This window comes from Mustelus asterias, chromosome 6 (assembly GCF_964213995.1).
Source record: "Mustelus asterias chromosome 6, sMusAst1.hap1.1, whole genome shotgun sequence".
Taxonomy (NCBI): Eukaryota; Metazoa; Chordata; class Chondrichthyes; order Carcharhiniformes; family Triakidae; genus Mustelus; species Mustelus asterias.
The window spans coordinates 33,011,763-33,033,426 of NC_135806.1; the positions used below are offsets into that span (position 1 = coordinate 33,011,763).

A 21,664-nucleotide genomic window follows, 5' to 3' on the forward strand; every position below is an offset into this window, starting at 1 on the left:
TTACTGCTATTGGTTAAATAGTTAAACCTATTCACCAAGCTTGTCCAGCTGAGGTGGGCGACAGTCCAGAGAATCTGAGTACATGGCTGAAACAGCATTTTCTGCCATCTTTCCAAGATGTCCAACTGCCCATGAAATGACATAAAATTGAGAGAACCCTGTGGAAATATAGAAAGGTAAAAGATAAGAGCAGATAAGGGCCATTCGGCCCTTCGAGCCTGCTCCGCCATTCATCACCATCATAGCTGATCGTCCAACTCAATAGCCTAATCCTGCTTTCTCCCCATAACCCTTGATCCCATTCACCCCAAGTGCTATATCTGGCCGCCTCTTGAATACATTCAATGTTTTGGCATCAACTACTTCCTGTGGTAATGAATTCCACAGGCTCACCACTCTTTAGGCGAAGAAATGTCTCCCCATCTCCATCCTAAATGGTCTACTCCAAATCCTCAGACTGTGATCCTTGGTTCTGGACTCCCCCACCATCGGGAACATCCTCCCTGCATCTACTCTGTCTCGTCCTGTTCGAATTTTGTAAGTCTCTCTGAGATCCTCCCTTATTCGTTTGAACTCCAGCAAAAATAATCCCAACCTAGTCAAATGAAAACAAATTACTGCGGATGCTGGAATCTGAAACCAAAAGAGAAAATGCTGGAAAATCTCAGCGGGTCTGGCAGCATCTATAACGAGAGAAAAGAGTTGACATTTCATAAGAACATAAGAAATAGGAGCAGGAGTAGGCCATCTAGCCCCTCGAGCCTGCCCCGCCATTCAATAAGATCATGGCTGATCTGAAGTGGATCAGTTCCACTTACCCGCCTGATCCCTATAACCCCTAATTCCCTTACCGATCAGGAATCCATCTATCCGTGATTTAAACATATTCAACGAGACAGCCTCCACCACTTCAGTGGCAGAGAATTCCAGAGATTCACCACCCTCTGAGAGAAGAAGTTCCTCCTCAACTCTGTCCTAAACCGACCCCCCTTTATTTTGAGGCTGTGCCCTCTAGTTCTAGTTTCCTTTCTCAGTGGAAAGAATCTCTCCATCTCTACCCTATCCAGCCCCTTCATTATCTTATAGGTCTCTATAAGATCCCCCCTCAGCCTTCTAAATTCCAACGAATACAAACCCAATCTGCTCAGTCTCTCCTCATAATCAACACCCCTCATCTCTGGTATCAACCTGGTGAACCTTCTCTGCACTCCCTCCAAGGCCAATATATCCTTCCGCAAATAAGGGGACCAATACTGCACACAGTATTCCAGCTGCGGCCTCACCAATGCCCTGTACAGATGCAGCAAGACATCTCCGCTTTTATATTCTATCCCCCTTGCGATATAGGCCAACATCCCATTTGCCTTCTTGATCACCTGTTGCACCTGCAGACTGGGTTTTTGCGTCTCATGCACAAGGACCCCCAGGTCCCTCTGCACAGCAGCATGTTGTAATTTCTTTCCATTTAGATAATAATCCAATTTGCTATTATTTCTTCCAAAGTGAATAACCTCGCATTTGTCAACGTTATACTCCATCTGCCAGATCCTCGCCCACTCACTCAGCCTGTCCAAATCTCTCTGCAGACCTTCTACACCCTCCACACGATTCACTTTTCCACTTATCTTTGTGTCGTCTGCAAACTTTGTTACCCTACACTCAGTCCCCTCCTCCAGATCGTCTATATAAATGGTAAATAGTTGAGGCCCCAGTACCGATCCCTGCGGCACGCCACTAGTTACCATCTGCCAACCAGAAAAGCACCTATTTATTCCGACTCTCTGCTTCCTGTCACATAGCCAATCCCCAATCCACGCTAACACCCTACCCCCAACTCCGTGTGACCCAATCTTCAGCAACCTTTTGTGAGGCACCTTATCAAACACCTTCGAGTCCAGATGACCTTTGTCAAAGCTAAAAGGCATAGAAAGTGGGAGATATTTATACAGCAGGGACAGGGAATGAAAGATGAATCATAGCCATATAAGCCAGGGGAAAAGACTGTTAATAGCTGTCCACAGAGAAAATAAAGGGTGTGAATGGCCAAACGGCAGAGAAGCTGTAAGCTGTGACAGATGAAGATGTAAAATAGAATGAAAATAAAGATGGGGTGGGCTAATCATCTCAAGTTGTTGAATTCGATATTGAGACCGGAAGGCTGTAAATTACCTAGCCGGAAGATGAGATGCTGTTCCTCCAGTTTGCATTGAGCTTCATTGGAACATTGTAGTAAGCCAAGGACAGACATGTGGGCATGGGAGCAGGATCGTGTGTTAAAATGACAAGCAACCGGAGGGTCAAGGTCCTGATTGCGCGCAGACCAAAGGTGTTCAGCAAAGCGATCACCCAGTCTACGCTTGGTCTCTCCAATGTAGCAGAGACCACATTGGGAGCAGTGAATGCAATACACCAAATTGAAAGAGGTGCAAGTGAAATGCTTCTTAACCTGGCCTTTTAGCTTTGAGAAAGGGTCATCTGGACTCGCAACGTTAGCTCTTTTCTCTCCTTACAGATGCTGCCAGACCTGCTGAGATTTTCCAGCGTTTTCTCCTAACCAAGTCAATCTCTCCTCCTACGAGTCCCACCATCCCCGGAATCATCCTGGTAAATCTTCGCTGCACTCCCTTGAGAGCAAAACAATCTTCCTCAGAAAAGGAGACCAAAACTGCACACAATATTCTAGGTGTGGTCTCACAAAGGTCCTGTATAATAGCAACAACACATCCCTGCTCCTGTACTTGAAGCCTCTCACAATAGAGGATTACCCTCAGTTCCAAAGAACCACATCACAGAATCAATCAATACAGCAGCACTGAGACTGCTAGACTTTATTACAGAACTGCAAAACATCACTCGGCAAAGAAAAAAAATTACTGGAATACAGCATCATGAACACTGAGGACCAAACTGAAATTCTTCAGACAATATGGTAAAAACAAACTGCAGGTATGATGCATGACATTTATGTTTCAGGACAAGTAACCCAGAGGGCATGGGCATGAGGAGAGCCAGTGGATTTTAGACATCAATAGAAAATTAACCAACTAACAGGTTGGTTAAAAGAAATAGATGAAGGAATGCAAGTTTTCCTGCTCTTAAAAGCTGTTTAGTATTTTGTAATTAGATTCCCAGTTGTGTTTTCTTCAAAATAATCGCTGCCCTGTTGTCTCTTGCGAACACTTCTGTTGTAAGAGTTTGTTCAGTGTTTCACTAAAAGGTTCAGAGATGAATATCAAGTGTTTATTGGTAACAAAACTATATACATCTCCAAGGGACAGCCCTGACTAGGCACTGTCTCCAGCCTCGTTTCTGCTGGACTCGTACTGCATTCAGGCCATTATCATAGAAACATTGAAACTAAATGCAGGAGTAGGCCATTCGGCCCTTTGAGCCTGTTCCACCATTCATTTTGATCATGGCTGATCATCGAATTCAATATCCTGATCCACAATCATGTGATTTATGACATCATAACATGGGCAATCCTGCTCTCCAGCCCCACATTAACCCTTACGAGCCAGGACATCCTTAGACTACACATCCTCCAAGTCTTTATCCAAACATGTTTGCAATACAATCATTACTTCCATTTTACCCCTTTTCCTCTCCCACCCCTGTGAAGTCTCTGACTTCACAAATTCATACAGTCTGGAGGCTTTACAATTCTTCCAGATCCTATTCTTGTCACATTCGGAGGAGTGGTATTCTTAGTTGCGTTGGACATATTTTGTCAGTTTAGAGTTGAATTAATGGTATTCAATGTTTTCTTGGGTGTCTCCATCTGATTCACTTTTTAAGCTCCTTGGAGTTGAATTTTACCTTACTGACAACCCGTCTACTTTGTTCAGACTTCGTGGGTTTGTCTCGTTTCTTCCAGAGGAATTGTTCACTCTTTTCATTCATCAGATGGGGCTTAGCAGTTTTTTGTCTTTGGTTGTGCCATGTTCTTCCTGGAAGTTACATTTCAAAAAATAAATGGAATCCTCATTTCCACTTGCTTCACAATTTTAGCCAGATTATGTTTACAGTCTGATTTTTAGTTCTTTTTCGAGGCTATGAATCTTTTGATTCAGCTCAGCAACTACTCTTTATTCACCTATGACTGTGTGGCCAAATTCCCCTCCAATTCGATTTTCAAGTTTGCTGACAACAGCACCTTGTTTGGGTCGGATCTCAAACAATGACGATACAGAGTACAGGAATGAGATAGAGAATCTGGTGAACTGGTGCAGCAACGATAATCTCTCCCTCAATGTCAACAAAATGAAAGAGATGGTCATCGACTTCAGGAAGCGTAAAGGAGAGCATGCCCATGCCTACATCATCAGGTAGAAAGGGTCGAGAGCTTCAGGTTTTTAGGTGTCCAGATCACCAACAATCTGTCCTGGTTCCCCTATAGTTCTTAACTATAGGTAAGAAAGCCCACCAACACCTCTACTTTCTCAGAAGACTAAGGAAATTTGGCATTGCAGCTACGGTTCTCACTTTTACAAATTGCACCATAGAAAGCATCCTTTCTGGTTGTATCACAGCTTGCTATGGCTCCTGCTCTGCCCAAGACCGCAAGAAACTACAAAATGTTGTGAATGTAGCCCAATCCATCATGCAAGCCATCCATTGACTTAGTCTACACTTCCCGCTGCCTCGGCAAAGCAGCCAACATAAATAAGGACCCCAAGCACCCCAGACATTCTCTCTTCCACCTTCTTCCATTGGTAAAAAAAATACAAAAGTCTGAGGTCACGTACCAACCGAATCAAGAACAGCTTCTTCCCTGCTGTCATCAGACTTTTGAATGGATCTACCGTGCATTGTTGATTTTTCTCTACACCCTAGCTATAACTGTAATGCTACATTTTGCACTTTTTCGTTTCCTTCTCTATGAACGGTATGCTTTGTCTGTATAGCGCACAAGAAACAATACTTTTCACTGTATTGTGACAATAATAAATCAAATCAAATATTCTGGTAACTTATACTTGTCAAAGGTTTTCAATGGTTCACCAGATGTGGTTAAGATTCATCTATACCTTGTCTAATTAGAATCATAGAAACCCTACAGTACAGAAAGAGGCCATTCGGCCCATCGAGTCTGCACTGACCACAATCCCACCCAGGCCCTACCCCCATATCCCTACATATTTATCCACTAATCCCTCTAATCTACGCATCTCAGGAAACTAAGGGCAATTTTAGCATGGCCAATCAACCTAACCCGCACATCTTTGGACTGTGGGAGGAAACCGGAGCATCTGGAGAAAACCCACGCAGACACGAGGAGAATGTGCAAACTCCACACAGACAGTGACCGAAGCAGAGAATCGAACCCAGGTCCCAGAATCCAGGTAATGACAACATTGTCAGCCATTTCACCAAATAAGTAGAAGAATTGACTCGAGTAACTTGATTTTCTTCTCCATTATGCACAATTTTGCATTTGGTGTGGCCCTCGTATCAGCGCAAAGTGATCTGGTAGGGTAAATTTAGTAGGAAGTCTCACAACACCAGGTTAAAGTCCAACAGGTTTATTTGGTAGCAAATACCATAAGAACATAGATCCTCCGAAAGCTTATGGTATTTGCTACCAAATAAACCTGTTGGACTTTAACCTGGTGTTGTGAGACTTCTTACTGTGTTCACCCCAGTCCAACGCCGGCATCTCCACATCAGGGGTAAATTTATCCATGGTTACTTTTCAGCTCAGAAGTGTACACCTTTGAATGTTTTTCCACTTTTAAAGATCACACTGCAATAACCATTTTTTCACATTTTCCAACGCTTGTGGGGTTTTGTTGGGCTCCTGCGATGATCACGGATCCAACGATCAAAGGGATTGGGATCTGCAGCAATAAGTCACAGGTTTGAGCCTTCTAAAACATTTTAGGGTATTTTAAAGTGATTAGTAGGTGATTCTTGGCTTTGGCTGAGGTTTTCAACTTTGTTCTTTTTCAAGGAGCTCAGCCACCATGTCGTATAGCGCAAACTCTGAAAATGGGCTGGCTGCAGTGATCTGACTAATCAATGCCCTAACATTTCAAGGCTCGTTCTGCCTTAGAACTGAACTTTTGCTCTCCTTCGCTAGGTCCTTTGACTCTGCAATTGATGGGGATTCAATGAATCTCTACGTGCTCTAGTCTCATTTCTATACAGTGGATTTTACCTTTTACCTTTCATATCTGCAATGGAGCTTTTTTTTTGGCGATCTCCAACTCTGCCTTGAGTTCGGTCAAGATGCTGTTCCTTTGGTTTTTCAGATTCTGGGATCCTGCTCCAGTTTCTTCGAGTTCTGGGTTCTTTTATTGATTGCCACCAGATTGTGTAGGTTTGTTCACTATCTCACTAAGACGTTGAGAGGCTTCTGTGGTTAAACATTAAGACAGGAATTTTCTGGCCCCCTGGTTGTTAGGATCTTCTGGTCCTGCCAAAGTCATAGTACCATTGGATTTCTACAGTGTAGAAGGAGGCCATTTGGCCCATCATGTATGACCATAAGATATAGGCACAGAATTAGGCCATTTGGCCCATCAGGTCCACTCCGCCATTCAATTATGGCTGTTAAATTTCTGAATCCCATTCTCCCGTCTTTTCCCAGGAACCTTACCAATCAAGAACCTATCTATTTCTGTCTTAAATATACTCAATGACCTGGCCTCCACAGCCGTCTGTGGCAAAGAATTCCATAGATTCACCACCCTCTAGCTGAAGAAATTCTTCCTCATCTCGGTTCTAAAGGATCGTCCCTTTACTCGGAGGCTGTGCCCTCGGATCCCAGTCTCTCCTACTAATGGAAACATCTTCCCCGCGTCCACTCTATGCAGGCCTTTCAGTATTCTGTAAGTTTCAATGAGATCACCCCTCATCCTTCTAAACTCCATTGAGTACTCTAAGAGGGAATTTAGAATTACCTGGGATTAAAAGACTAACAGATCAGGGTGGATTAGATCAGACTGAATAGAGTATAGAGAAGCTACAAAGTGCCTGAAAATAATACTGTTTGGATAGGGGCACATATAACTACTGTTGGAGAATTTAGACATGTATTTTTTAAAAACATATTCCGTATTAAAAGCAGGTACCTTGGTCAATGGCACAATGCTCAAAGGCATGATGGGATGTAGTCAAGTAAAAGAACCACATTCCTCAGAACAATGCAGCAAAGTGAAGAGCAACTCTTATCAATATCTCTAGACTGTCCTAATGACTAGAATATTCACTAACCAAGGACACACCAGAGGTCCCAGACAGTTCTAATGAATAGGATATACATTACACCAGATAAGAGTTTCCTGGTAAGCATCAGGAGACTGAGAGAAAGACCTTGAAGCCCACAAGCTGATCACACAGTCCCATGCTGTTCAGGAGAAAATGTTATTGGCCAAGGTAAATAATCTATACTAATAATGATTGGCTCATACCCGGCTGGGGTGAGCAAGAGGTGGGCAAATGGCTTTTGAAAATTGTTTTATTGTAATACTGAGAGTGATGTAATTTCAGAATGATTTAGAACGGCCCTAAATCTCTTTCCCTTGTACGTTGAACCAAGCTTGGAAAATAAAGATACATCTTTAACTAGAATACTCGTCTCCGTGAGCGTGTGCGTTAGCTGAGCCGTAGTTAAGAAGGGAAATCCCTCGCGTGAAAGCCAGCTTAATACTTAGTCTCTGAAAAAAGTTCCGAAAAGTACAGACCCAGAATCCTCAAGAGCTCTTCATATGTCAAGTTTTAACTCCTGGGATCATTCTCGTGAAGCTCTTCTGGATCCTCTCCGAGGCCAGCACATCCTTCCTTAGATACGGCGTCCAAAGTTGCTCACAATATTCCAAATGCGATCTGACCAGAGCCCTATGAAGTCTCAGCAGTACATCCCTGCTTTTGTATTCTAGTCCTCTCAAAATGCAGCCTCAGGCAAGGCGAGGGGAGGTGGGGTCTGCTTCCTAATCAATACCTCATGGTGCCTAGACGTAGCAACACTGGCAAGTTTCTGCTCCCCAGAACCAGAATACCTGACGCTAAAATGCCGCCCCTACTACCTTCCATGGGAGTTCACCTCCATTATCCTGACAGCAGTTTACATCCCACCCCATGCGGACGTGAAGATCGCATTGGATGAAATATACACATCTACAAAATAGCTTCGAGACGAAACATCCCGAGGCCTTGTTCATCGTGGCCGGGGACTTCAATCAAGCCAAGCTCAAGGGCGTACTACCAAGTTACTACCAACATGTCTCCTGTTCCACCAAAGGCCCAAACATCCTTGACCATTGCTACACCAATAGCAAACATGCCCACCGCTCTATCGCCCACCCACACTTTGGCAAATCAGGCGACAAGATGGCGTCTGCTGTGGACCTGTTGCGGGGGTAGGCAAACTGTAGTGGATCCAGATAGTCCGGGAGGCTGGAATTGATTTGTGCCATGACTAGCCTTTTCAAGCACTTCATAATGATGGATGTCAGGGCCACAGGATGATAGTCATTAAGGCACGCTGCTTAGTTTTTCTTAGGTACTGGGATGATAGTCGTCTTCTTAAAGCAAATAGGGACCTCACATTGTTGTAAAGAGAGTTTGAAGATGCCTGCGAATACCCCCGCCAGCTGATCTGCACAGGATCTGAGTGCTCTCCTGGGTACAGAAAGCTGTGCTCCTGCTCCCGGCTTACAAGCAAAAACTGAAGAGGGAGAATCCATCAAAGAAAGTCGTGCAGTGTTGGTCTGGAGAATCGGATAATCTCCTACGGGACTGCTTGGAGTCAATTGACTGGTCAGTATTTAAAAACTCTGCGACCAGCCTGAACAAGTACGCCACTACAGTAACTGACTTCATCAGTAAGTGTGTAGAAGACTGTGTGCCAAAGAAGCAAATCTGCATGTTCCCCAACTGGAAACCATGGATGAACAGGGATACCCATTGCTTGTTGAAGTCCAGGTCTGAGGCGTTCAAGTCAGGCGACCCTGACCTATCCAAGAAATGATGTGGAGATGCCGGCGTTGGACTGGGGTAAGCACAGTAAGAAGTCTCACAACACCAGGTTAAAGTCCAACAGGTTTATTTGGTAGCAAATACCATAAGCTTTCGGAGCACAAAACCTGTTGGACTTTAACCTGGTGTTGTGAGACTTCTTACTGTGCTATCCAAGAAAGCCAGATACGATCTAAGGAGACCCATCAAAGATGCCAAGAGACAGTACCGGACCAAGCTAGAGTCCTAGGCGAGCCACACAGACCCCCGCCGACTATGGCAAGGTCTGCAAGACATAACAGGCTACAAGATGAAGGCATGTAAAATCGCCGACTCCAACACACCCCTCCCTGATGAGCTCAATGCATTCTAGGCTCGTTTTAAGCAAGACGTCTGCGAGAGCATGCCCTCCGCCCTGGAGGCCCTGGATGAACCAGTATCTGGGGTCATCATTGCAGATGTCAAAGCAGCTTTCTCAAAGGTCAATCCATGGAAAGCGACTGGCCCCGGGGTACCCAGATGAGCATTCAGATCATGTGGAGATCAGCTGGCGGGGGTACTCGCAGACATCTTCAAACTCTCTTTACAACAATGTGAGGTCCCTATCCGCTTTAAGACGACGACTATCATCCCGGTACCTAAGAAAAACCAAGCAGTGTGCCTCAATGACTATCGTCCTGTGGCTCTGACATCCATCATTATGAAGTGATTCGAAAGGCTAGTCATGACACGAATCAATTCCAGTCTCCCCTCAGTATGCTAAGAGGGGTAATTGTGTGTGTGTGTGTGGGGGGGGGGGGGGGGGGGGGGGTGTCGCGGATGATGAGGTCTTAAGTGATTCGGGAGAAGTCATTCGAGTCAAGAGGCAAAATGAAGCCAGTAGAATTCAAACAAAGTCAAGGAAGAGCCGCACTGAATTTTAAAAAGATGAAAGGAGTGATCCAGAAATTGGGTTGGCACACATTTTTCTCAGTGTTAAACAGGGACCATGGGCATTGCCAAACAGACAGACAGACAGTGAGGGAGATATTTCACCCTGTTAAAGAGCAGTGAGGCAAGCAGCAGAGGCAGGGGTTTCCCAAAGGACATGAGGCAGACTGGATACCGACTCAACTCCAGAGTGACCAAACTGAGGAAATCATTATCCTTTAAGCATACCCAAACTTGTAACTGCCCAAAAGGAATTTCAAGTGCTGCTGACACCTCCAAGGGGTCCAAAACAAATATACCCCACTCCATCAGTCCAGAAATTCAAACTCTGGGAGCTGACACCTGAGATAACAAGCTCTCCGACTTCAGACACAACCAAATATGGGTTAACTTTACAACACCTTTCACGAGGCAGACAACTTAATTCGCATATTAAAAGCCTTTGTATCCAAGACAACCCAATGAAACTTGACCTCTCTCGAGTCAGCACGATTCTAACCCTTCCCCAATGCCAACTGCTTTAAGAGTTGTATGACCGATAATGTCACCAGTTCTCATACACTGTCAGCCACAACCCTCTTACCGGATGAAATGTAATTGGGAAATATTAGGGGAGAGCCATGGGCACTGCTGCCTCACAGAGCCAGGGACCTAGGTTCAATTCTGGCCTTGGTCACTGTCTGTGTGGAGTTTGCACATTCTCCCTGTATATGCGTGGGTTTCCTCTGGGTGCTCTGGTTTCCTCCCACAGTCCAAAAATGTGCGGATTAGATTGATTAGCCATGCTAAATTGACCCTAGTGTCATGGGGATTAACAGGGTAAATGTGTGGGATTATGGGAAGAGGACCAGGGTGGGATTGCGGTTGGCACAGACTCAATGGGCCGAATGGTCTCCTTCTATACTGTAGGGATTCTATGAGAAACAATTATTGCATCAGCCAATTGTGTGCGTGGGAAGAAAATATTTCCCAGAATATATTTCTTTTATATTTGTTTAATAAGAAAACAATGGTTAAAAAATTGAAAATGGAATTTCAGTTTTTTCCCCTGAAGGGAGGAGGAATGTTACAATGCGCAGTTATGATAATACAAGTTTTTGGAAAAACTGTTTTAAAGGTTACATTTTTAAAAAAACATGGACCAAATGTAAGGACGGTTTCAAAATAGTTTCAAGCTCCCAGACAAAATTGTGCAATTCAGACTGGGACTCCTCCTCCAAGAGAGCAAAAGACAATCCTTAATTTAGTTATGGTTCACCACATGCATGTCCAGGAGGTAAAAAAGGTTTTGTTAATGCCTCATTGTAAGAATGTGAAATGTGCCTTGGCCAGGACGAAAGCCAAGAACCACAGGTGGAAAAGGACTGTTTGAAGTGACGTTGCCTTATTTGGGAAATGACTTGGCATGTTGCACAGATGACATAATATCAGTGGCCAAGTTAGCCTACTTCAAAAAGTATTGAAAAGGACAAGAAGCTGCAAGGTTCACAGAGAAGCATCTTAAAGAAGCTTCAACCCAGAAAGAGAGATAAAAAAAGACATTTTGGAACAGCCATGATTCCTGCTGTAAGCAACTAGGCATTTTGAAAGTGTCACATCTACAGAACCAGAAGAAAGTAACATTCGCTCCTCCCGGTAAACCCTGATTCCATGGATTAAGCTCACCTTTTATGTAATCTCTGGCAAATCAATGGAAGTAAGAAGTTTAACAACACCAGGTTAAAGTCCAACAGGTTTATTTGGTAGCAAAAGCCACACAAGCTTTCGAAGCTCTAAGCCCCTTCTTCAGGTGAGTGGGAATTCTGTTCACAAACAGAACTTATAAAGACACAGACTCAATTTACATGAATAATGGTTGGAATGCGAATACTTACAACTAATCCAGTCTTTAAGAAACAAAACAATGGGAGTGGAGAGAGCATCAAGACAGGCTAAAAAGATGTGTATTGTCTCCAGACAAGACAGCCAGTGAAACTCTGCAGGTCCGCGCAACTGTGGGAGTTACAAATAGTGTGACATGAACCCAATATCCCGGTTGAGGCCGTCCTTGTGTGTGCGGAACTTGGCTATCAGTTTCTGCTCAGCGACTCTGCGCTGTCGTGTGTCACGAAGGCCGCCTTGGAGAACGCTTACCCGAATATCAGAGGCCGAATGCCCGTGACCGCTGAAGTGCTCCCCAACAGGAAGAGAACAGTCTTGCCTGGTGATTGTCGAGCGGTGTTCATTCATCCGTTGTCGCAGCGTCTGCATAGTTTCCCCAATGTACCATGCCTCGGGACATCCTTTCTTGCAGCGTATCAGGTAGACAACGTTGGCCGAGTTGCAAGAGTATGTACCGTGTACCTGGTGGATGGTGTTCTCACGTGAGATGATGGCATCTGTGTCACAGTTGGGGAGCACTTCAGCGGTCACGGGCATTCGGCCTCTGATACTTCGAAACGCATCAGACCTGCACTGAATATGGAATCATTTTGATATACATTTATAACTATTGTCTTATCTTCATTTGATTTCATTTATTATTGTCACGTGTTAGTATACAGTGAAAAGTATTGCTTCTTGCACACTATACAGACAAAGCATACCATACCTAGAGGAGCTGTTGACTGTAAAACTACTGGGTATAGAGAAAGATCAGCTTAATATATGATAGGCCCATTGAAAAGTCTGACGGCAGCGGGGAATTGCGATTAATCTTTGTGTACGTGTCAGTAACTTTATCCTTTAAATAACTTCCAGATCAATAGAGTACAAACTAAAATGCACGTGCAAAATAGTTCATCCAGCATCAACTTCTCTTCCATCATTAATTTCAGTTTGCACACTCTTTCTGCCATCATCATTTCCCTTATTGCCACTTTGCTCTCTTGGATTTATTCTCTTCACTTTATCTCAACTTGCCACACTTGTCCCCTCGCCCCCCACTACTTAATTTTAAACCCTGTATACCACCCCAGTTATATGATCTTCCAGAATACTGTTCACAGCACAGTTCAGGTGAATCCCATAATAATAGTACAGCTCCCACTTTCAGCAGTAAAGGTTCCAGTGCTTCTGACCCTAATCTTTGGGCCATTTAATTCTCTAGTATTATTTGCCCAACACCAATTTGCTCATGGCTCAGGAGATAACCCAGAAGTTTAATCTTAGAGGTTCCTAGCTGTTCATACTCTCCAAGCAGAACTTTATTCCTAGTGCTATCCATGTTGTTGGTACCAACAAGGACCAGGACCACTGGAACCTCCCCATCTTACATCTTCCTCTCCAGCCCCGAGCAGATGCCCGGAACCTTGGCACCAGTAGGCAATACAGCCATCAGGACTTGCTCTCAGCAGTGTCTATTCCTTTGACTATGCTGTCCCCTACTACCACTACATTACCCCTGCTTGAATGACAATGTATTTTCCTGTGAAAGACTGAATTAATTAGTTGAAAAATAAATCAAACAAGGACACTGTTATATATTAATGAACAGGTTAGGGCAATGCAGAGAGAAGGGGAGGAGAGATTTAAAAAGTGTAGCGCATGAATTATAGAGCAGGAATCATTAGACTTAGATTTATGTGCAACAGGGGTTCCCAAACTGGGTTCCGCACATTGGATTTTCCATGTTCAATTTAGCCACAGCTCCAGAGAGAAGCTGAGGCATGGGGCCACTAGAAGAGCCAAGGCTGTGGGGATTCAAGGCTGAGTGGGTGGAAGTGAGCGTGGGTGACCGTGAGGGGTGTGCAAGTGGGGGTGAGGGGTTGTACGCAAGGGAGTGTGCGAGTGGCTGGGTGCGAGGGAGCGTGTGAATGGGTGCTCCCATTACAAATAATAAAATAGTAAAGCTTGGAAGCATTTGTTGAAAACAGAAGTTGTCATTCTAATAGTTGTACACACACGTTTTCGAAATACATTAAGTTTTTGTATGTTTGTACCTATTGTGCAATTAAAAAATTCTTTTGTGGTTTAATGTTTCAGTATAATAAGGATGTTTCTCAGGGGTTCCTTCAGTATTCTTGAGAAGTCAAAAGGGTTTCGCAGCTGGAAAAAATTGGGAAACCCTGATGTACAATAAAGTCAGATTCCAGGGGAAATCTTTACAAACAGTCCCAAATGCTGCACTGTGGCCAGAACCTAGAACGCTGGTTCCCAAACTGTGGGTCATGACCCTAATTGGTGTCACAGAGCAGTGAATGAGGTTGCAAATGTTCCCACCTCCAAGAATGTGCCCCGCAATGGCTTTCTCTTCCTCTCTCTCTCTGGGCTGTGAGCTTGCTTATTCACTGTGCCTCGAAGGCTAGCCCCATTCAGGAATCCTGCTGTGAACACCCCCGCCGCTGAGCTACAACTTGTCTGAACCCAACCCCATCACCCTGTTGCTACCGAATGACCTGGACTCCAACAGCGGCCATCTCAGGACACTCAATTTGCAGTTCCATTGATTCCTGACCAAGCTCCATGAGCTGGAATGGCTCAGATTAAGTAATTGACTGGTGAGTACGTAAAACATGAACATTTTTACAAAGTACTTAAAAAACACAGATTTTCATATTTAAATGATGTATCTGTTATCTGTACTAAACAAACTTTATAGAGTCATAGAGGTTTACAGGCCCTTTGGCCCAACTTGTCCATGCCGCCCTTATTTTTAAACCCCGAAGCTGGTCCCAATTGCCTGCATTTGGCTCATATCCCTCTATATCCATCTTACCCATGTAACTGTCTAAATGCTTTTTAAAAGACAAAATTGTACCCGCCACTACTACCACCTCTGGTAGCTTGTTCCAGACACTCACCACTCTCTGCGTGAAAAAATTGCCCCTCTGGACCCTTGTGTATCTCTCCCTTCTCATCTTAAACCTATGTCCTCTAGTTTTAGACTCCCCTACCTTTGGGAAATGATATTGACTATCGCGCTGATCTATGTCCCTCATTATTTTATAGACCTCTATAAGGTCACCCCTCAGCCTTCTACACTCCAGAGAAAAAAATCCCAGTCTATCCAGCCTCTCCTTGTAACTCAAACCATCAAGTCCCGGTAGCATCCTAGTAAATCTCTTCTGCGTTCTTTCTGGTTTAATAATGTCCTTTCTATAATAGGGTGACCAGAACTGCACACAGTATTCCAAGTGTGGCCTTACCAATGTCTTGTACAACTTCAACAAGACGTCCCAACTCCTGTATTCAATGTTCTGACCGATGAAACCAAGCATGCTGAATGCCTTCTTCACCACTCTGTCCACCTGTGACTCCACTTTCAAGGAACTATGAACCTGTACCCCTAGATCTCTTTGTTCTGTAACTCTCCCCAACGCCCTACCATTAACTGAGTAAGGCCTGCCCTGATTCAATCTACCAAAATGAAAGTTTCTATGCTGCTTTATTTTTGTTCACGTCTGAGTTGCATTAATTTTCATGTATTAAATTTGGGTTGTATTGGAAAATAATTTAGGAAGCACTGGCTTGAACTACATATTAGTAGTTGGCAAAGAAAATGTAAATGGGACATGTTGACGTAATAATTCATGATGATAAATGTGAAGAGGGTATTATAAAAATCTGTGACAATAGGGAGTAAGGTTTGTAGAAGCATAGAATCATACAGTGCCGATGAGGCCCTTCAGCCCATCGAGTCTGCACCAACCCATTAGAAACACCTGAACTCTATCTAATCTCATTTGCCAGCACTTGGTCCATAGCCCTGAAATGTTATGATGCGTCATGTGCTCATCCAGGTACTTTTTAAAGGATGCGAGGCAACCCGCCTCTACCACCCTCCCAGGTAACACATTCCAGACCGTCACCACCCTCTGGGTAAAAGCGTTTTTCCTCACATGCCCCTAAATTCCCCTGCCCTTCATCTTGAACCTATGTCCCTGCTTGACTGACCCTTCCACTAAGGGGAACAGCTGTTCCTTATCCACTCTGTCCATGTCTCTCATAATTTTGTACGCTTCAATCAGGTCGCCCTCAGTCTTCTCTGCTCCAATGAAAACGAACCAAGCCTGCACAACTTCTCTTCATAACTTAAATGTTTCATCCCAGGCAGCATACTGGTGAATTTCCTCTGCACCCCCTCCAGTGCAATCACCTTCTTTCGATCATCTGGCGACCAGAACTGCACACAATTCCCTCGCTGTGGCGTCACCAAAGTTCTATACAACTCCAACATGACTTCCCTGCTTTTGTAATCTATGCCTTGACTGCCCTTCACCACCCTACTAACATGCCCTTCTGCTTTCAGAGGTCTGTGGACAAACACACAAAGGTCCCTTTGTTCCACAGAACTCCCTAGTGTCCAATCATTCATTGAATAATTCCTTGTCAAATTACTTCTTCCAAAGTGTATCACCTCACACTTTTCAGGGTTAAATTACATTGTAGACAGCAAATGTGAATTGTGTTTCAAATAACAGAGTACTGATCTCCCAAAGTGCAAGAGGAGGCAAGATGAAGTCTTCATAGATAGCAGGATAAAAGGTGGAGGATAATTAGCAACAATACTTCACTCCCCATTCTGCCTTATTTTTAATTGAAAAATGGGAAATCTTGCAGCAGTTTGAAAAACAAGGATTTGGTTACAGCACAGGAGCTTTTTCTTAAATCATAGTAGAAAACGCATGAAACATCAACCGGATCAGAGTGTCTGTAGAGACAGAAACTGAGTTAACGCTTCAGGCCAATAACCTTTCAAAAACTTTTGATCAGAGATTTAAATGCATCTAAGGAAGCAAAGGGCTAGGGTTGGGAGAGGTTAGAGGAGAGAATAAAAGTGAGAAATCCGTGATAAGGTAGAGGGCATTTGTAATTAAGAGATGATGGTGCAAGGCAAAAGGTAATTGGGAAAGGAACATTACTGGTTAATCACTCTTGTCCTTTGTGTTTCTCCCCCCACCGCCACACTTGCTTAAAAAGTTACACTGAAACTTCCTCCAGTTCTGATGAAAACTCCAAAAACTGGTGTTTGTGAATTTGAGTATCAGCCAATTCCAGCAAAGCTGCCACACTGATCAAATTATATATTTATTTGTATTATGAGGTTTGATTCCTACCCTCAAATCAATGGTTTGGAGAGAACTGAAAAGAAGGCTTTGCAAAATTCAAATAGATTTAGGTAGACAAGGTTCAAAAGAAAGCAGTTAGTTTTCAAATTTGCATATAACAACTGAATTAAAACCTGAGGTAACAGTCGTGAAATTAGTTGTCACAGGCATCTTTGCATTAGTCCAGCCACAAGGTTAATGCAGCATTTCACCAGAGCCATTCATTTTCAATCACAGGACAGTTTAACAACTTTATTAGAGCTACACTAATTTTCTGTACTATATGATGCACTGTGCAAAGTGTGTACATGCATGTAATGCAACCTGTAATCCTGTTTACATTGACTGGGCCAAACAAAATACACTTAGGGGTGATTTTACATTCCCACCCTGCCAGACGACAGGTGGGGCAAACCAGTAAGATCGCAAGAGAGCCAAAAAATCATGTTCACACCCAAGTTCTCGCCTGTCACGATCTTATCGGGCCTGGATATCCGGTGAGATCAGCCTCGCACCCGAAAAGGGTACAAGGCTGATCTCAATATTTAAATTGAGATTTAAATATTACAATTGAGATTTAAATATTACAAGCGAGTCCAAGATGCAATCGCCTCAGCTTACTTGCCTTAGCAGCCTTGCCAGTGAAGGTCCTCACCAGCAGAGATCATGTATGGCCCCACCAACGGGGACCTATTGTGATGGCCTCACCAGTAGGACTGCAGGCCATTGAGGCCCTTCTTAGGAGGTCGGGGGCAGTGGGGGTGCGGGGGTGCCCCTTGGGCAGTGTCAGCCTGGCACCACCCAACTGGCAGGGGAGAAGGGGATTTTTTTTGGGGGGGGGGAAACGCTGCGCATTCTGCACTGGGGATCGGCAAGTGAGTGATTGGGGGAGGCCAGTGATAGTGGGTGAGTGCCTGACAGATCCTCTCTGTCTTGTTGCATCTCCATCTTCTCCGGAGCCTTCAACATGTCATTGATGAGGACGAATATCTCGCCAAGGCCATCCCCACACCCCCACTTCTTACCTTCAAACAACCACACAACCTCAAACAGAGCATTGTCTGCAGCAAACTACCCAGCCTTCAGGAGAACAGTGACCATGACACCACACAATCCTGCCACAGCAACCTCTGCAAGACATGCCGGATCATCGACACGGATGCCATCATCTCACGTGAGAACACCATCCATCAGGTACACGGTACATACTCTTGCAACTCGGCCAATGTTGTCTACCTGATACGCTGAAGGAAAGGATGTCCCGAGGCATGGTATATTGGGGAGACCATGCAGATGCTATGACAATGGATGAATGAACACAGCTCGACAATCACCAGGCAGGAGTGTTCTCTTCCTGTTGGGGAACACGTCAGCAGTCACGGCCATTCAGCCTCTGATCTTCGGGTAAGCGTTCTCCAAGGCAGCCTTCACAACACACGACAACGCAGAATCGCTGAACAGAAATTGTTAGCCAAGTTCCGCACACATGAGGACGGCCTCAACCGGGATCTTGGCTTCATGTCACACTATGTGTAACCCGCACAACTTGCAAAACCTCACTAACTGTCCTGGCTGGAGACAATACACATCTCTTTAACCTGTGCTTAACCCTTTCTCCACTCACATTGTCTGTACCTTTAAGACTTGATTGCCTTTAAAAACTCGCATTCCAACCATTATCTTGTAAATTGAGTTTGTGTCTATATATGCCCTGTTTGCGAACAGAACTCCCACTCACCTGATGAAGGGGCAGTGCTCCGAAAGCTTGTGGCTTGTGCTACCAAATAAACCTGTTGGACTTTAACCTGGTGTTGTTAGACTTCTTATTGTTGCACAGCACAGAGAAAGATCTGTGCATGCTCATTGGTTCACTCTGGTTTAATCTGCCGCCTTCTGGCTAGTTTAGGCCCCATCCCTTCTCCCCCCTCCCCCTGGCGGCAGAAAACAGATCTTGCTTCATTCTTTGATCAATGTGTGGTAAGATTGGATTTCTAACTCGTCCAAAAAATGGATCTGAAACTCGCCCATTTTCACACTCACAGAATGCCTACAGTGCAAGAAGGAGGCCATTCGGCCCATTGAGCCTGCACTGACAACATTCTCACATATTTACCTTAGCTAGTCCCCCTGACACTAAGGGGCAATTTAGCACGGCTAATCCAATGGCTCATCCCGAACTTGAAATATTTTTGGTAAGATCGTCCCCATACAGTCAAATTCTGGAGACATGCAAGAAAAACAAATATCAATTAGTTAGAGTCATAGAGGTTTACAGCATGGAAACAGGCTCTTCGGCCCAACTTGTCCATGCCGCCCCTTTTTTTTTTAAAACACCTAAGCTCGTCCTAATTGCCCGAAATTGGCCCATATCCCTCTATACCCATCTTACCTATGTAATTGTTTAAACGCTTTTTAAAAGCCAAAATGGTACCTGCCTCTACTACTACACCTGGCAGCTTGTTTCAGACACTCACCACCCTCTCTGTGAAAACATTGCCCCCTGGACCCTTTTTTATCTCTCTTCTCTCATCTTAAACCTATGCCCTCTAGTTTTAGACTCCCCCTACCTTTGGGAAATGATATTGACTATCGCGCTGATCTATGTCCCTCATTATTTTATAGACCTCTAAGATCACCCCTCAGCCTCCTACGGTCCAGAGAAAAAAGTCCCAGTCTATCCAGCCTCTCCTTATAACTCAAACCATCAAGTCTGTAGCATCCCAGTCAATCTGTTCTGCACTCTTTCTAGTTTAATAATATCCTTTCTATAATAGGGTGACCAGAACTGCACACAGTATTCCAAGTGTTGCCTTACCAATGTCTTGTACAACTTCAACAAGATGTCCCAACTCCTGTATTCAATGTTCTGACCGATGAAACCAAGCATGCTGAATGCCTTCTTCACCACTCTGTCCACCTGTGACTCCACTTTCAAGGAGCTATGAACCTGTACCCCCTAGGTCTCTTTGTTCTGTAACTCTCCCCAATGCCCTACCATTAACTGAGTAAGTCCTGTCCTGGTTCAATCTACCAAAATGCATCATCTCACATTTGTCTAAATTAAACTCCATCTGCCATTCGTCTGGCCATTGGCCCAATTGATCAAGATCCCGTTGCAATCCAAGATAACCTTCTTCAGTGTCCACTATGCCACCAATCTTGATATCATCTGAATACTTCTCATCCAAATCATTAATATAAATGACAAATAACAGTGGATCCAGCACTGATCCCTGAGGCACACCGCTGGTCACAGGCCTCCAGTTTGAAAAACAACCCTCTACAACCACCCTCTGGCTTCTATCATCAAGCCAATTTTGTATCCATTTAGCTACCTCACCCTGGATCCCATGAGATTTAACCTATGCAACAACCTACCATGCGGTACCTTGTCAAAGGCCTTGCTGAAGTCCATGTAGACAACATCAACTGCACTGTCCTCACCTACCTTCTACCCCTTCAAAAAACTCAATCAAATTTGTGAGACATGATTTTCCTAATCAAATTTGTGAGACATGATGTCCCCAATCAGTCCTTGCGTCTCTAAATACCTGTAGATCATGTCTCTTCCAACAACTTACCCACCTCACATATGAGACTCACTGGCCTGTAGTTCCAAGGGTTTTCCCTGCAGCCCTTTTTAAACAAAGGCACAACATTTGCCACCTTCCAATCTTCAGGCACTTCACCTGTGACTATCAATGATTCAAATATCTCTGCTAGGGGACCCGCAATTTCCTCCCTAGCCTCCCACAATGTCCTGGGATACACTTCATCAGTTCAAAGTCATTGTGGAAACTGTTCCATTGGAAAATCAACACCTTTGCGTAATCATTCAAAAGTCAGGATGAACAATTTACTTCTCAAAAAGGTTGCAGTTTGGTCTCCAAAAATGGCACAGACAGTTTTGTTCTCCTTCAATCTACTGTCATGAGAGAATAAGAAGCAAACTACGCAGCCAGACACTCCAAATCCCAACATCACCAAAATGATCAGAAAGTAAATAATAACAATTATTCTTCATGAAGCATCAATGTTTTGTGTAGGAATTATCGTTCAGAAAAGATTGCAGCTATAAGTATACTTACAGAAAGAAGGTCTGCCACGTTTTTGCTGACTTATGTAAATAGATAGGAAAATATGAAATCTAAATCTCTGGTAATCGAGGAGTCCAATTTCCCAATTAGGTTGAATTTTCAATTATAGTGAATGCTTGGGAACCCAAATGTAAAACTTAGCTTTATGTTCACACAGAATTCTTACTCGAGTAGAACGGTTTCATTGCTGGCTCTTGCTGCTTCACAGCGAGCCTGTTCAGTTCAAACCACACATGCCAACACGTGTGCTGTTTTATAGGTTTACTATTTATACATTAGATGGATCACACTGCCACAGGGTGTAGAACGCAGCTGTACACATTGCATTCCTTCATGGCTGCTAAATTACACAGAGTCTACATGAAGTGGCTGGAATGATTCTACCAAATGAATATAGTGCCAGTTATGAACATGAAGTGTCTGAATAGAATGACAAGCATCTAAGTTGAACAGCACACTAACTCATGCATCAATCATGGTTCACAGACCTAGCTCTGGTTGGCCTAAATCATGGGGTCAGAGAACAACTTTCCAGATTTCCCAGGCATTACAGCATTATCACACTCCTGATCAGTTAACTTTGTAGCTATAGTTGAAAGAAAACTGGTTACCTACATCTCATCTGAAAGCTACTCACAAGGAAAGTCC

General features: G+C 44.0%; 1 protein-coding gene across 3 annotated transcripts in view; it reads right to left on the minus strand.

Moving 5' to 3' along the window:
• Positions 1–21,208, minus strand: part of LOC144494796 (adhesion G protein-coupled receptor L3-like) — a 978,643-nt gene extending 957,435 nt beyond the window's left edge. For 2 of the 3 annotated variants that reach the window (XM_078214147.1, XM_078214145.1), the window contains exon 1: positions 21,008–21,208. The gene's annotated coding sequence lies outside the window, so the exon portion shown is untranslated. The remainder of the gene's footprint in view (positions 1–21,007) is intronic. The other variant, XM_078214146.1, reaches the window with a different exon arrangement.
• Positions 21,209–21,664: the final 456 nt, after the last annotated feature.